The 14,963-nt window shown below is 40.2% G+C and overlaps 1 protein-coding gene across 1 annotated transcript in view; it reads right to left on the bottom strand.

The window, feature by feature from the left end:
• puf (ubiquitinyl hydrolase 1 puf) overlaps positions 1-14,963 on the bottom strand; it is an 870,156-nt gene that overhangs the window by 142,834 nt on the left and 712,359 nt on the right. The gene's annotated exons all lie outside the window — the stretch shown is intronic.

Below are 14,963 nucleotides of genomic sequence, written 5' to 3'. Positions count from 1 at the left end.
GATGTAGGGCTTTTCAGGCGTTTGCTCTATCAACCAGCGGTTCGTCTTAGGTCTGACACTAGACTCACCAGAGTGGGATAAGTTCACCTGCATACACCCCAAGCGTCAGTGGGTAGGGTCTGACACATCCCACTCTGATGAGTCTAGCGTCAGACAAGACGAAACGCTGGTTGATAGAGCAAACGCCTGAAAAGCCTTACATCTGATCTGTTTTTGACATGCTCTATTGGTGAAAAATATCTAATTCCCTCCATGGGAACTTAGAATTTTCCATTCGGAATTGCTAGGCGGGCAATAATTCCATTGTGGAGATTTATCTCCCATATGCAGTTATCAGACTGTGCCTCTTATAATGGGCTTCTGATAAGTTCACCTGCATACACCCCAACGTCAGTGGGTAGGGTCTTACACATCCCACTCTGATGAGTCTAGTGTCAAACCTAAGACGAAACGCTGGTTGATAGAGCAAATGCCTGAAAAGCCTTACATCTGATCTGTTTTTGACATGCTCTATTGGTGAAAAATATCCAATTCCCTCCATGGGAACTTAGAATCTTCCATTCTGTTAAAGGGTGTCGTTGATATGCACTGCCACTGTATTAGAAGAGTATGGTTGCCTGGGCATCCCCACTCTGACGAGAATTATCCAGAGGTTCGACCATTTTCTTTGTCGAAGGCTTCCTTGAAATCCACAAAGCACATAAACATCGTGATGTTGAACTCTCTAGCCTTCTCGATGAGTTGTTGAACATTCAGGATCTGCTCATACATTTCCTTGCCTGAAATGAACCCTGTTCGCTTGTCTGGTATTTGTAGGAGGAATAGTAGAATAGTAGCAGAATGATCATTATTTATAGCCGAGTTTTCTGTTGTCCCAGCGTATGAGCAGCTTTTTGATGCCCACATCATAAAAAGAACACGGTCATGTCACCAGTCAGTTGCACACAAAGTCTTTCACACTCTCGTCATCTTCAAATTGTTGCCCTCCTAGAGCTTCTTTAAGCTGTCTGAACAAATGGAAATCACAGGGCAATAAGTCCGGGCTGTAAAGAGTGCAATTTCTGTAGCTTGGAGACAGTTAGAGCTCTGCAGTATGGGACCGTGTGGAGGAGGATGACCTCTCGAATCGGTTGTTCTCATCTTTTACGGCAATATGCGACCCTCGCCTTGTTCAAGAGCTCGCAGTAGTAAGCTGCATTGATTGTGCGTTGTTCATGCAAAAAACCTATCAGCAAAATGCCTCGCCGATCGAAAAAATAGGTTGCAAGAACCTTGCCAGCTGACAGTCGAGTCTTGGCTTTCACTGGTGCTGCCTCCCCTTTCCTCCGCCACTCCTTACTGGCTAGTTTGGATTCGGGAGCGTAGTGGTGGACCCATGTTTTGTCGCAGGCAACGACTCGACTCAAAAATGCATCCAGCTTCTTCCGCAAACCTTGCTGTAAGCCTCTGACAGACCTCCAAATAACTCAACCTCCGATTTTCGGTCAAAAGGTGAGGGACCCATCTGGAACCCAGTTTACGGAACTGTAGTTCATTTGTGATGATTGCTTGACAGCTCCCATAACTGATTCTGACTAGTTCTGAAATTTCTGATACCCTTGTCCATCGATCGTCGTCAATAATGTCTATAACCGCACAAATATTTTCGTCTGTAATGCTGGTCCGAGGACGGTGATCGTGCTGCTGATTTTCCACATGTTCTAGTCCTTCCTTGAACTTTTTATGCCAGGCAAACACATGCGTCCTTGACAATGTATGATCACCGAACTGTGCAGTCAATCTCTGGCAAATTTCCGCCACTGTAACTCCTTCACGAGCAAAAAATTTTATAATTATGCATTGCGCAGTGGAGGGGTGCACCTGTTGCTCCAACATCGTGAGCGTTACTGACAGAACAGCACGAAATGTAAAAGAGCACACTCTCCCCACTCCTAACGGTCGCCTAAGCATAGCAGAAGCGCGGCCAGTCCTACCAACTGTTCATATTCAGGAACAAAAATCCTGTTCATATTTGATCGACCTCTGCATTTTCGTTCCTGACTACAGAGTCCAAACAGCAAGAATCTATTCCCAAATTGTTTCTGGAGATGGTCTCTGATATTACCAGTTGGTGTATGTGTAGCAAAAGCCATTCCTTTTGAATAAAGCAGTGCTGTAGAATCTAGGAAGTGTGTAAAACACCAGCCGATAACTAGCATATGTTACGAGTTATACTTCCGAATGTAATACATAGTGACTGGAAGCGTTCTTTGGATAAATGCGGCTATTGAAAGCCACACCCTTATTTTTAAGTATATTTCATGCTTGTTCGCCACATTTAACACATCAGGATTTACCTAAACAGCTGTAAATTAGATAAGAGAGACTGCAATGTTTAGGTTAGGTCTTCTTCTTCTCTTTTTTTTGCTAGGGGTTTTACGTTGCACTGACATAGATAGGTCTTATGGCGACAATGGGATAGGAAAGGTCTAGGAGTTGGAAGGAAATGGCCATGGCCTTAATTAAGGTACAGCCCCAGCATTTGCCTGGTGTGAAAATGGGAAACAACGGAAAACCATCTTCAGGGCTGCCGACAGTGGGATTCGAACCCACTATCTCCCGGATGCAAGCTGACAGCCGCGCGCCTCTAACCACATGGCCAACTTGCCCGGTGTTAGCTATTCTATCAAGTGCCTGCATAGGACCAGAAGTTCCACAACAGGAAGATTAAAGATAAATAACAGGAAAGTTTGCCACATTTACGGATATCTACAGGGGTGGTGGGAATGCATTTTACCATCATAATGATTAATTTCATAGGATCATTGTCTCAATTTTTTATTAATGTATAGTATGTTTTGTTTGGGGACATTACGAATTTGTGTGATATCATCAGAGCTGTGGTAAGGCTTGTTCCCGCTTCAAAGCAGAATCGCTGTTGTTCTGTGACAAATTACTTTGGGGGTCTTGTACGCAAAAATTTTTTCCCCTCATTTTCTTCTTCTCGAAAAACCAAGGGGCGGTTTAATACGCAAGGGGGTCTAATACACGAGTAAATACGGTATATTGGAATGTTTCCAGGTTCGCCCTCATCTCCTATTTTCATTGCTCTCTTCCCACACTGACCTGCCATTACGTTCGTCCTATTGTACATATTCCTCTGTTATCCCCCCCACCGCCTCAGACTTGATCAACACTTGTTTGTGGCTTTCCTATATGTGTATTATTATCCTATTGGGATCTTTTTTTCCTTTTGTGTTTATCCTGTGTGGGAACTAAATATAATTTTCCTATTCTTTTACCACCTGTATTTATCTTTGTATTATGTTTCTTCCCTTTTCCAGTATCTATCAGGCTTTCTTCTTATCCTACAGATATCCCAAATCTGGTCTGAAGATCTGTGAAGATGGCCCCTCAATGAGTGTTGATGCCTGCCCTCCTGGCAAAGCTGGGAAGCAGAAATAGGCTTGTCAGGGGCTGAGATGAAATGGATGTAGAAGAAATGGGATTGATGAGGTGAGCCTATTTGAAAACGGCAGGGTATGAAGATGTGGAGATTGTCCTGGTCTTTTTGTGTTTCCATGTTTGTCCTCTCATATTTCTGTTGCTTCCTCTTCTCACACTGACCTGCCATTATGTTCGTCCTATTATGTGTGTCTTTTTTAATATCCATCTCTCCTCCTTTCTCTAACTTGATTTGACACTTGTTTGTTCCTTTCCTATACCGTACTTATATTGGTCCAAAAGGAGTCAACATTAATTGCTAAACAGAGTTGAAAACACACATTTAAAGGTGAGGGAAATGTCATTGAAGTAAATGAATCTAGCTGAGGTCGTCATTGGCTGTAACTTGATCCAAGTATATATAACTTCTTTCTGCATACATTGACAAATTCAACTCAGTTTATGGATATGTTTGCAATGACTAAACAGACCAATCCTAGCATAAAACATACGCCCACACAAATCACACTGAATGGATGCAGGAAGGCGGGGTTGTAACTGATAGAGTTTTCTTGCTTGTCGCTTGGCCTCTTGATGTCTGCGGCGTTCTCTTTCAAACAAGTTGACAGCGGTGGATGTAGTGTTCGCCACACTGAACTCCACAGTACATTCTTCCCAAGTCTGTATATTTATACCAGTTGTTTTCATGATGCGTTTCAACTGGTCCTTAAAACGCTTAGGAGTTGGCTCCATGAGGTCTACTGCCAGAGCAAAGTTCACCATAAAGAATTTGGCGGGGAAGCCTGGTATCACCCGTTCGGTGAACACGGCCTAACCAACTCAGATGGTGAGCAATGATTGTTGCCTCAATGCTATTTAGCTGCGCTTTGTCCAGAACTGCCGTGTTGGTCACGTAGTCCTCACACTTAATGTTCAAGATGTATCTCATTTTCTGTTGGAGAACGCACTCAAGATTTTTGATATCACGGCGGTAGAGTGTCCAAGTTTCTCAGCCATAGAGCAGCGTGGAAATGACAACAGCTTTGTACACCATGAGTTTGGTATGCAGTTTTAGGTCGTTATTCATGAAGACTCTGAGCATTAACCATCCGAATGCTGCATGAGCAGCCCCAATTCTTTTATCAGCATCCTGTTCGCATGTACACCATTTAGAAAAGATGCTTCCAAGATATAAAAAGTGATCAACCTGTTCTAGTGTTGTGTCTAAGATGGAGATACTGAATTTAGGAAGAGTTAATCCTGGGGCAGGTTGTGCAAATACCTTCTTTCTTTCTGCATTAATAGCAAGACCAAAGCGATCATATGCAGTTTTAAAGCAGTTAACTAACTGTTGTAGTTCTGCAGGTGTTAGAGTAGGAGATGCGGTGTCACCAGCATACTGCAGTTCTGTCACCCGGGTAACCAGAGTACATCTTTGTGAGTGAAGTCTTGCCAGATTGAAAAGGCCTCCATCGAAATGAAATTTAATCTCCATGGCTAAGTTGTTTGCAGATGATTCATGCAGCATGGCAGCCATGTACAGTGCAAAGAGTGTAGGAGCAAGCACCCAGCCTTGTTTCAATCCATGAGTGATTGGGAACGAATCTGATACTGGGTTACCATGAAGAACCTGTCCAAACATGCCATCATGAAGAGCTTGAACCAATTCCACATACCGTTCAGGGCATGCAAAATGTCTCAATACTTTCCACATAGCAGATCTTGGCAGTGAATCAAAGGTTTTTTCCCAGATCATAGAAAACTAAATACAGAGGCAGCTGTTGCTCTCTGCATTTTTCCTGGAGCTGTCTTAACACAGAAGATCATATCTGTTGTGCCTCTGGAGGTTCGGAAACCACATTGTGACTCAGGCAAAATCCTCTCTGAGATAACTCAGAGCCAGTTTAATAGAATTCTTGCGAGAATTTTGCCTGCAATTGACAAAAGCGACTTACTACGGTAGTTCCCACATACACTACGATCGCCTTTCCTGAAGATAGTGATAATGGTAGCATTCTTCAAGTTGTCAGGTACTTCTCAAGTTTCGCGAATCAAAAGGATGAGTGTGAAAAGTCTAGTCTTAGAGGGTATATCTCCATTTTGTATCAGTTTCAGAGGGATGTTATCAGGACCAGGAGCCTTTCTTGGTTTTAGTTGATTGAGTAGTTTGGTGAAGTCTCTGTATGTGGGTGGAACTGCCATCCATGGTTGTTAGGGCCAATGAAGGACATTACGAAGTAACTCCTCAGCGACATTGGAGACATGATTTAGAAGCACAGAGAAATGTTCATTCCAATGCTCTAAAATTTCTCCATTATCAGTTAAAATGATGGAGTTGTCAGCAGGCTTCAATGACTTTGATGAAGATCGAATTGGACCATATATCTCCTTTATGCCAGCATAGAAGTTTTGCAGGTCACGGGCATCAGATAGTCTTTGCAGTTCTTCAGCTTTTTGTTGCCACCAGTTATTCTTGATTTCTCTACTTTGTGCTTGACATTTTCATTTAAGTTCCAAGAAATGTGACTTCTTCCCATTGGAAGATGATGGATCTTGAAGATAGGATAGATGGGCTTCCCGTTTTGCATTGATCAGACATTTAATTTCATTATTTTCATGAAACCAGTCTTGACATTTTTTCCCTTACAAAACCAATTCTTTTATCAGATGACTCAGTGATGACCTTTGGAAGCATGGCCCATTCTTAATTTGTACTATCACTGCTGACTGGATGACTAGCCAGTTTGTTTGAAATTGCATTTCTGTAATCTGTAGCAATGGATTCAATTTGAAGTTTAGAAGTATCGAATTTCTTTCTGGGCAGGTTGTGGATGGACCTTTTTGGTTTGCGACAGATTGAGATTCTCAACCGGCAAAAAAGGAGCTTATGATCTGTCCAGCAGTCATTGACGTTTCTTACGGCCACTGTAACAAGGACATCAATTTTATCACATTGCCTGGAGATGATATAGTCAAGGATGTGCCAGTGCTTTGAGTGAAGATGCATCCAAGTAGTCTTGTAGCGATAAGGCAGGCGGAAATGAGTATTAGTAATAAAGAGTTCATGTTCAGCACACAAACCAAGGAGGAGTAGACCATTGGCATTACAGTTGCCACATCCATGTTTTCCCATCACATTGCCCCATAATTGGTGATCTTTACCAACTCGGGCGTTGAAACTGCCAAGTAGTAAGAGTTTGTCTCTTGGTGGTACTTTGGTAATGGTAGTGCTCAGCAGGCTGTAGAATTGGTCTTTAGCTTCTACATCAGCATCCAAGGAGGGAGCATATGCAGAGATGAGTCATAGATTTGGCTCCAGAGTGGTATTCGGAGAGTCATAATTCTTTCGCTGACAGCGGTTGGAGTTAGCTGATAATCATTTACCAACGTGGTCTTCATAGCGAATCCAACACTATGAAGGCGATGTTCTCTCTCACCCTTTCCCTTCCAGAAGATTGTGTTGCCTGAGCTGAACTCTGTAAGTTTACCTTCGCTGGACAGTCTGGTTTCACCTATGGCAGCAATATCAATGTTCATTCGTCCAAGCTCATGGGTGACAAGCACTGTTCTCCTCTCAGGTCTGTTATTGCCTTTCAAATCAAGTAGGGTCCGAACATTCCAGGTTCCTATAATCAAAGTTTTGGTAATCTTCATTTTTCGACCACATAAGAGGTGACCTGCTGAGCGTGGCCTCCCAGTCAGCTGAGTGTGTGACTACCGCCCACATTTTCTAGGGCCTTCCCCATTTGGGGTGGGCAGCGGTGATCCTAAATACGTCTGCCCAAACACAGATGCCGGACCTAATTCCTGAGTAGTCATAGGGTCTCAGCAAGACGACCATCACACATCTGCTGCCAACGTGCAAGTCCGAACTAGAGGCTTCCAGTTTCACACGAAAACCTGCCTCCACCATCCTTATCCCATCACCGTTGGAATTGAGTTGAAGGGCGTGACAGCAGGAAAAAGTGCCACAAGTGGGATTTTGTTTAAGGTGGATCGCAGCTTGTCATGAATTGACCCACACATTATGATCTTGGAACTATACTCTGGGGCACAAATGAAATGCGATATACAGGTTCTAGTACCATGGCTGCAACAGACCGCCATAGACTCTAAATACTATTGAGTTGTGCTTTCACACCAAGTCCATCTGGCATGACCTCATCTGCCTTTACGACTGATGAGAACCACAAAAAGGAGGTTCCTCCGTCCGTTTTGCCATTGTGTCTGTGTCTGTCTAGCTGAGGTAACACATGAGTAAAATAACTCCTTGAACATGCAATTACAAGTAATCATATTCATATTGGTCCATATTTACTATATATAACTTGAGAAAAATATATAGTTATAACCACCTATTCAACACATGGCACTATAATCTGAAAAATGATCTAATCAATACACAACACTATAATCTGTAAAATGTGTTTAAAACTATATATTTTTCTCAAGTTGAACATTCAAGGTTTCGTGTCATTTATAAAGCTTGCTGAAAACAGGGGAACACCTCTCCTATCCTATTTGAGACCGAGGAGAATCTCATGGAAACCGAGGAATAATAAAGCACAAACGGCGTGGAAAATTTTTAAGATCAACAGAAGCCGTGAAAAGGACTTACGAGGAAGAGTCTAGAAAGAAGGAGGGGGGGGAGGAAAATTACAGTAAAATTGAGAAGAGCAGACCTGCCATTGTGTTCGTCCTATCGTATTGTATGTGTACGAAAGAAGTATTTAAATACTTACTCCCCTGCTGGTTCCACTGAAAGGGCGTGTGCTAACTTGGCTGAGGGAAAGTTGCCGACTGTTGGATGGAGTAGTGAACAGTTGTTGTTAGGAGAGAGGTGGGGAGAGAAGGGATATGGAAGTGGTGGGGCTAAGGTGTGGGGAGGGGAAGTCTGTAGTATCTGTTGTGCTCTTGCTGTTTTATTGAATGAAAAGGAAAAAAAAAATAGTTATTTCTTCGAAAAGAATGTCATAGTTATCATTAATTTCATTAAGATTATAATTGGAATTAAGTCATTGGTTTAAATGGATGAAAATATCCTCGTATACATTCATTAGAGTGCCCTTATTGACTACATGCAAGATAGTACGGTCCTGACCAATTGTAGAAAAAGAATAATTAAAATCAGACATGAGAGCTCATTGCTGAAAATTGTTATGCTATTAATGTTCGTGTGCTCTTGGTAACGAATTACAAAGCTCCTTCCTGTTTGTCCTATATACAAAGTTTTGCATGGAATGCATTTTAGCTTGTACACTTCTGAATTCAAAAACTTTTTGTAATCATGAACGATGCTATGTTAATTATAAAAAAATTGACTGTTAGTGTTCTTCACTTTGAATGAAATATTGAAATTTTGTTTCTAGAAAATATTAGTAATTTGGAAGATATTATTGCTGCTGTATGTGAAAGTAGCAAGGTCTTTATTTTGCTTTGATTCTCATTAAGTGTAGAATTTGGTTTGTTTCCAATTTTGTTAATAATTCTATCTGTGAATTCCTTATTATAGCCATTATCAATTGCAATTTTATTTTTTTTAATTTTTTTTTTATTTTATTTTTATTTTTTATTTTTTTTTTGCGACAAGGGAACAGTTTGACTTCTATGAACTAACCGAAAAAATTGATGCTCTCTTACGATTTCCAGGCTGAAGAGAGTCTTGCTTAATAGTGTTGATAGACTGAGTTGGTTTCTGAAAATTTTGAAAGAAAAATGACTGCTGTTTCTGACCACTGTGATATCAAGAAAAGTGAACTGTTGTTAATTTGATTTTCTAAGTTAATAAAAGGTTCTAGAGTAGCCATTTCCAAAATGTGGTCATCGGACCTCTAGGGGGGCTGCGACAATAATGCAAGGGATCCACAATAATACTGTAAGTTGTAGGTATTTAAATAGCTATATTTTATTGTAAACATATAATTCATAGATCATTATTCTAAATTTAGGAACTACGCCTTCACTGCTGTATAACTTACAGTACATTATATGGAATTCTTGGTCCATAAATGGTACGAGTTGACAGTATCTTGTGAAGACCTTGTATCATAATTCCACTTCTCTGATTGACTTTTGGATCCATGACATCCCTTATGCCCTACAATTTCTAGCAAGGAAACACTGTGCTGCTTAATGTTTTTTATGACAACATGCCTGTGTGAATGAACCTTTTCTGCTCTCACACAAATGAAAATGAAGTATGGAAACAGACCTATTGTAGAGGCTGATCTTTGGTTCGAGTGACTATGTTTGTAAAACGGTTGGTCTTGGGAAAACAGTTCCATCCCTCCCATTCATCCAACAACTGTACCAAGTTAATATTCTCAAGAACTTTTCAATCCAGACTCTTGTGATTATTAGCCAAGTGTGATACAGTAAATGGTTAGGACGTTTTTGTGGGGACTGAAAAAAATTAACGTCCTAAAGAGGGAACGTGCTAAAAATTACAACCAATTAAGGTTAGGTTTGAACGTAAAAGTAATTACGACGAACACAAAAGAAACAAGTATTTACAGTCATAATTAATGAAATAATACATTTTACGAACACCAAAAAAGCAAAACATTAAGGAAAAACGTTTTTAGAGACGTGAACTATATACGTCGCTTACAATTATGTTTAAAGTTATCGTAGGAATGTCCAACATCTGGGCTATTTGCACACGTTTCATGCGTGGATTAGCATCCACATTCTCAATAAACTTTAATTTTTCATCATTTGTAGGCCTAATTTATCTACATTGTTACACAACTAACTTCTCTCGCTCTCTAGTCATCAACTGTGAGGATGGTTGGCAGCAGTTCTCCATTCTTCACATTTCAGTTCATGGTAGGAGTCGCATCTCGTGTCATTTATATTTGCACGATGTACTCTAATCTTGATCGTCATCCATTATTTTATTTCCTCTAAGGAACTGTCTATTATTTTCTTCAATAACCCATCATGTCTAAGTATATCGCCTATTAGTTGATGCAGTCATCTTTTTATTTGTGTTATAAAACACCTCTTCATTTAGGACTGATGCTCCCTGCAGATGTAGGCCAAAATCCTAGGGCTGTGAAATTAAGTTCTCTACCAAATCCTCACCCAGGCCAGTTGCCGCTGGCGCATCATGCGTGCAACGTGGCCAGGAACGCTAATTTAAATTTCTTATGGCGGAAATATTACGAACGTACTAAAGTGTGACGTAAATGTGCTATCCAGGTTTCTTTAACATGTTTTTAATAGGATACGGACTGGGACTTTGGAATAATGACGTAATAACCAGGGAAACGCGCTAGAGAGGGACGTCTTAACCAGTTTCGACTGTATTGTTTTATAATTTCTATGTATATATAAATATCTTTATGAAAATAAAGTTAAATTTAAAGGAAAGTAAATATTAGTCCTAAATTATACGAATACATTCAAACATGGTAACATTACAAATGCTCTTTTTTGTTCACTGAATTCTGAATTATGTTCTGTGGCTAAGGGATCCTTAGACACGAATGCAATATGCTGATGGGACCTCAGACATATAAAGTTTGGGAAACCCTTGTCTAGAGAATTAAGCTGATCTAAAACTGCAGAATTACTCGTGATTCGCTGATCAATAATTGCAAAGATATTGTTGAGGTATCTAAGTCATAATGTTGATGTTATTAAGAATTTTTGGGTTCTCAAGGTTGTCGACGTAGATTTCTGCCAAGAAATAATGAACATACAGCATTCTTTAATGTTTTTCAATAAATGCATGCTTATTTTATATTTTTTTACCCTATTTCTAGTGTGTATCTTTAACAATTTGTATTTCTTGTAACTAATCTTTAGATAGCTGAAGATGTCCCTCATACAGATGAAACATGTACTTGTAGATGACTTTGTAACTGTATTATTTCTCAATATTAACTTGTACTGAATAGGTCAACTCCTCTGCTTTTACTTAAGATCAACATTATTATCAATACGGCCTAAAAATGTAATTTATTCCTTGCAATGTATTATGTGCCGACACCAGGTTAGACATGTGGTCATCACCGAGGAATCAATTACTGCAGAGGACAGCCCTGTGAAGGAGTATCACCAAATCACCTCCTGCAAGACTGTGGACGGATTGGCTCTGAGTAAGGGAAGTGTTCACACAATTCTCCATCAACATTTGGGGTATAAGAAGGTGTTTGCGCAATGGGTCTCTCAGCATTTTAGTGACGGCAGAAGGTTCTGTGAACGGGTGTTTGCATGGAGCATCTGCTGGGTTACTATGTAGTGTTGTAGAGTAGAACAATTTCTTTCATGGATTGTGGTTGGTAATGAAACTTGAAGCTATCATTTCAATATGACAATAAAAAGCAACTATGGAATGGTGACATATAAACACTCTTCCCCTAGAAAAGCTTGCTCTACAGAAGTTTGTGTGTTTCTTCGATGACAAAGGCCCACTGTTTTTGGAATGGTTGAAGATGGGAGGTACAGTTACAGTCATCAAAAGTCATTGATTTGGCATGTTGTTAAATGGGATTACTCTGTTGCATGGCAATACCTGCCCTTGCCTGGGAACAGTCTGCCAGATTTGTTGTGGTGCTATCAACGAGAGGTCCTCAACCATACCCTCTTACAGCCTTATCTCTTGCCCTGCGACTACCATGTCTTTGGAATATCGTGAAAAACATTTGAGGGTCATTGGTTGACAAACAATGATGTGGTCCAAGACACTACTGGAGAATGGTAACGTTGCCAACTATAGACATTCTTTACTCAGGGTATCCATCATCTTGTAGATTGGTGGGACACTATCTTGAACTGACAAGGTGGCAATGAGAAGGCAGGTATTTCAACCATGTATCACTATTTACTTACAGTGTGTTTGTGTTCAAAAAAAAAAAAAAAACTTACAGAAATCAAGAAAAGTCTAAGTTTCATTATGGCAACCCTAGTATAATGGCACCATTAACAAAACTCAAGGCAAATGGTTTAACAAGTCATTGCACATCCAGAAACACTAAGCTTATGATCCTCATTCAGACACGATTCTATGAAACTATATTTGTTGACTGTTTCATTCTCAAAATCTTAAAATGTTTTCCCTTATCCTTATACTACACCAAGTTGTGGAGTCACCACTGATGGATATCTGCTAGTAATCAGGCCCAAAGGAAGCAACGAGTTTTAACATTCGATTACTTAATTTCTTCCTCAATCCCCAACTGTTCTTTAGCACTGTTGAGAGTCATTACCCTTCTCTACTGAACAGCAAGAAAATATTCAACCATATTATGATTTATCTTCTAATATGCATATTTAAGCATGACTGTGTTTGAAAAGAAAGTTTGACCTGCCTTTCCAGAATAAATCTGCCATTTGCAGAGGCTTCAACTGTCATCAATGATAATGATGATGATTTTTTTTTTTTGCTATTTGCTTTACGTCGCACCGATACAGACAGGTCTTATGGCGATGATGGGACAGGAAGGAGCTAGGAGTGGGAAGGAAGCGGCCGTGGCCTTAATTAGGTACAGCCCCAGCTTTTGCCTGGTGTGAAAATGGGAAACCACGGAAAACCATCTTCAGGGCTGCCGACAGTGGGGCTCGAACCCACTATCTCCCGAATACTGGATACTGGCCGCAATTAAGCGACTGCAGCTATCGAGCTCGGTGATGATGATGATTAAAGGCACCAAACATTATGGTAACTGGCCCCTGACCAAGCAGTGGTGAAATCAACACACACAGCTTGGTAACATTCAGTTTATTCCTTGACCAAAAAATACATCTAAGAAGGAGTGTAAGCAGATAAGTACTTATCACAGAGAACAGCCATGGATGAAGGAATACGTAGGTTATGTGCAGAAGTCAGAAGTGTTATGAAACAGGTGTAATGGTATGACCTGTGTTGGATGCTGGTGGAAATGAATGTGCTGCTTTGCACCGATGATGACTGTGTTGTGATAGTGCGAGGAAGCAATAAACTTTTAAGGGGGAAGTTTGATAACATCATACATGTCTTGAGAACAAATGTTCCAATTAGCTTTCTTGGTTACCCTAGTGATTACAACACCACCTTTCTGATATGACCAATGAACATGAACATTCAGAATTATACATCAGTGAAGGAATCACAAGCATGGTGAGGGTGTATCCATTTTGAAACAGGAATGACAGTTATATATTACATTTCTTTTAAAATGCTTAAACACTTTGGTCCGGTTTCATCAACACATGTTAAATATATACTAACAAGTAGTTAGTTAATACTAAGTTAAAAATGTAACATCTTGTTAGGTTTATTGCGTTTCATCAAACTTTTCCTGTGAAATGTTAACTAATCAACTGTTAACTCTCCCAACATTGTGAACTGGTGCGAATCAAGGAGGCAGTGTTATGAACATGCTGTTTTACAGTGTGCTCCCGATGCGCTTTTGTTTGACTACAGCTGTTACATATGGCGCGTGAAATGAAACGGAGTTGTAGTTCTAATTTTTCCTCCTTCGAAAAGGAGTTAATTGAATTGGTTGGTAAATGGGATGATTTTCCATCCTTTCATTCCTATTTCTCCTTTGCCTTATGTATTGGTATAATGGTAAGTCATCTGGAGGAAGTTCATCTCTAGTCAGCACTGCGATGTTGTGCAACACAGCTGTTGCCACAATAATGGTTAAGGCTGATTGGCATTTGATCCATAATCCCAGGCTAAGAACAGGAAATCATCTTTTCCAGACCCCTATCATTCCACGCAGTTCCGTGTCCTGATATGTGCTATGTTGTAGCGGTTTTGAGGTCTTCCTTTAGGATGTAAGTACGGGGTTAACAGATATTTTCTTAGCGGGTATCCACTATCACCTAACAAAATCCCTTTGTTAATTGTCCTCACTTCAAAATGTGCTCTGATATGGGAGTTATTAAATATTGTACTGTCATGTACAGAACCTAGCAATTATATCCCTGATTTGGAGGTTAGGATCAATAATCACCTGAACATTAACAGATAAATATCCCTTCTGATTACGATATATTTCAGCCCTATTGCCTGCAGGTGATTGGATTCTTACATGTGTGCAACCTATTGCACCTAGAACACCAGGAAAACGGCTTATTTCATAGAAGTTGTGGATAATTTGCTGACGTTCTTCTAGTGAAGGGAATGTTCATACCTCTTTCTCATGGATGCTATTGCTGCAGATACTCGACAAACAACTCTACAAACAGTGGCTTTAGAAATTCCAGCATTGTCTCCGTTCATTACGTGAAACGAACCAGTAGCAAAAAGTCGTAATATTATCAGTACCTACAACACTGGAGAAAGAGGTAAGTTTCTCTTCATAGGATATTCCAACCTCACTCGAATTTTGTCAACAACCTTAGCAATGACTATTTTCGATAACCTGTATCTATGAAGAAATTCTGCATCCATCAAATTTTCAAAGTCATTACATTGCTGAACTCTTCTTCGATCAGGATTAGTGTGTAAAAGATCTAAATAGAGCGATTCCGCATCTAAAGGGAGATTCACAACAGCCATGTTGGAACAGGATGCTAAATGCTAATGTTAGCTATTTAACATG

This window comes from Anabrus simplex, chromosome 1 (assembly GCF_040414725.1).
Source record: "Anabrus simplex isolate iqAnaSimp1 chromosome 1, ASM4041472v1, whole genome shotgun sequence".
Lineage (NCBI taxonomy): Eukaryota > Metazoa > Arthropoda > Insecta > Orthoptera > Tettigoniidae > Anabrus > Anabrus simplex.
This window is presented reverse-complemented; position numbering and strand designations above follow the sequence as displayed.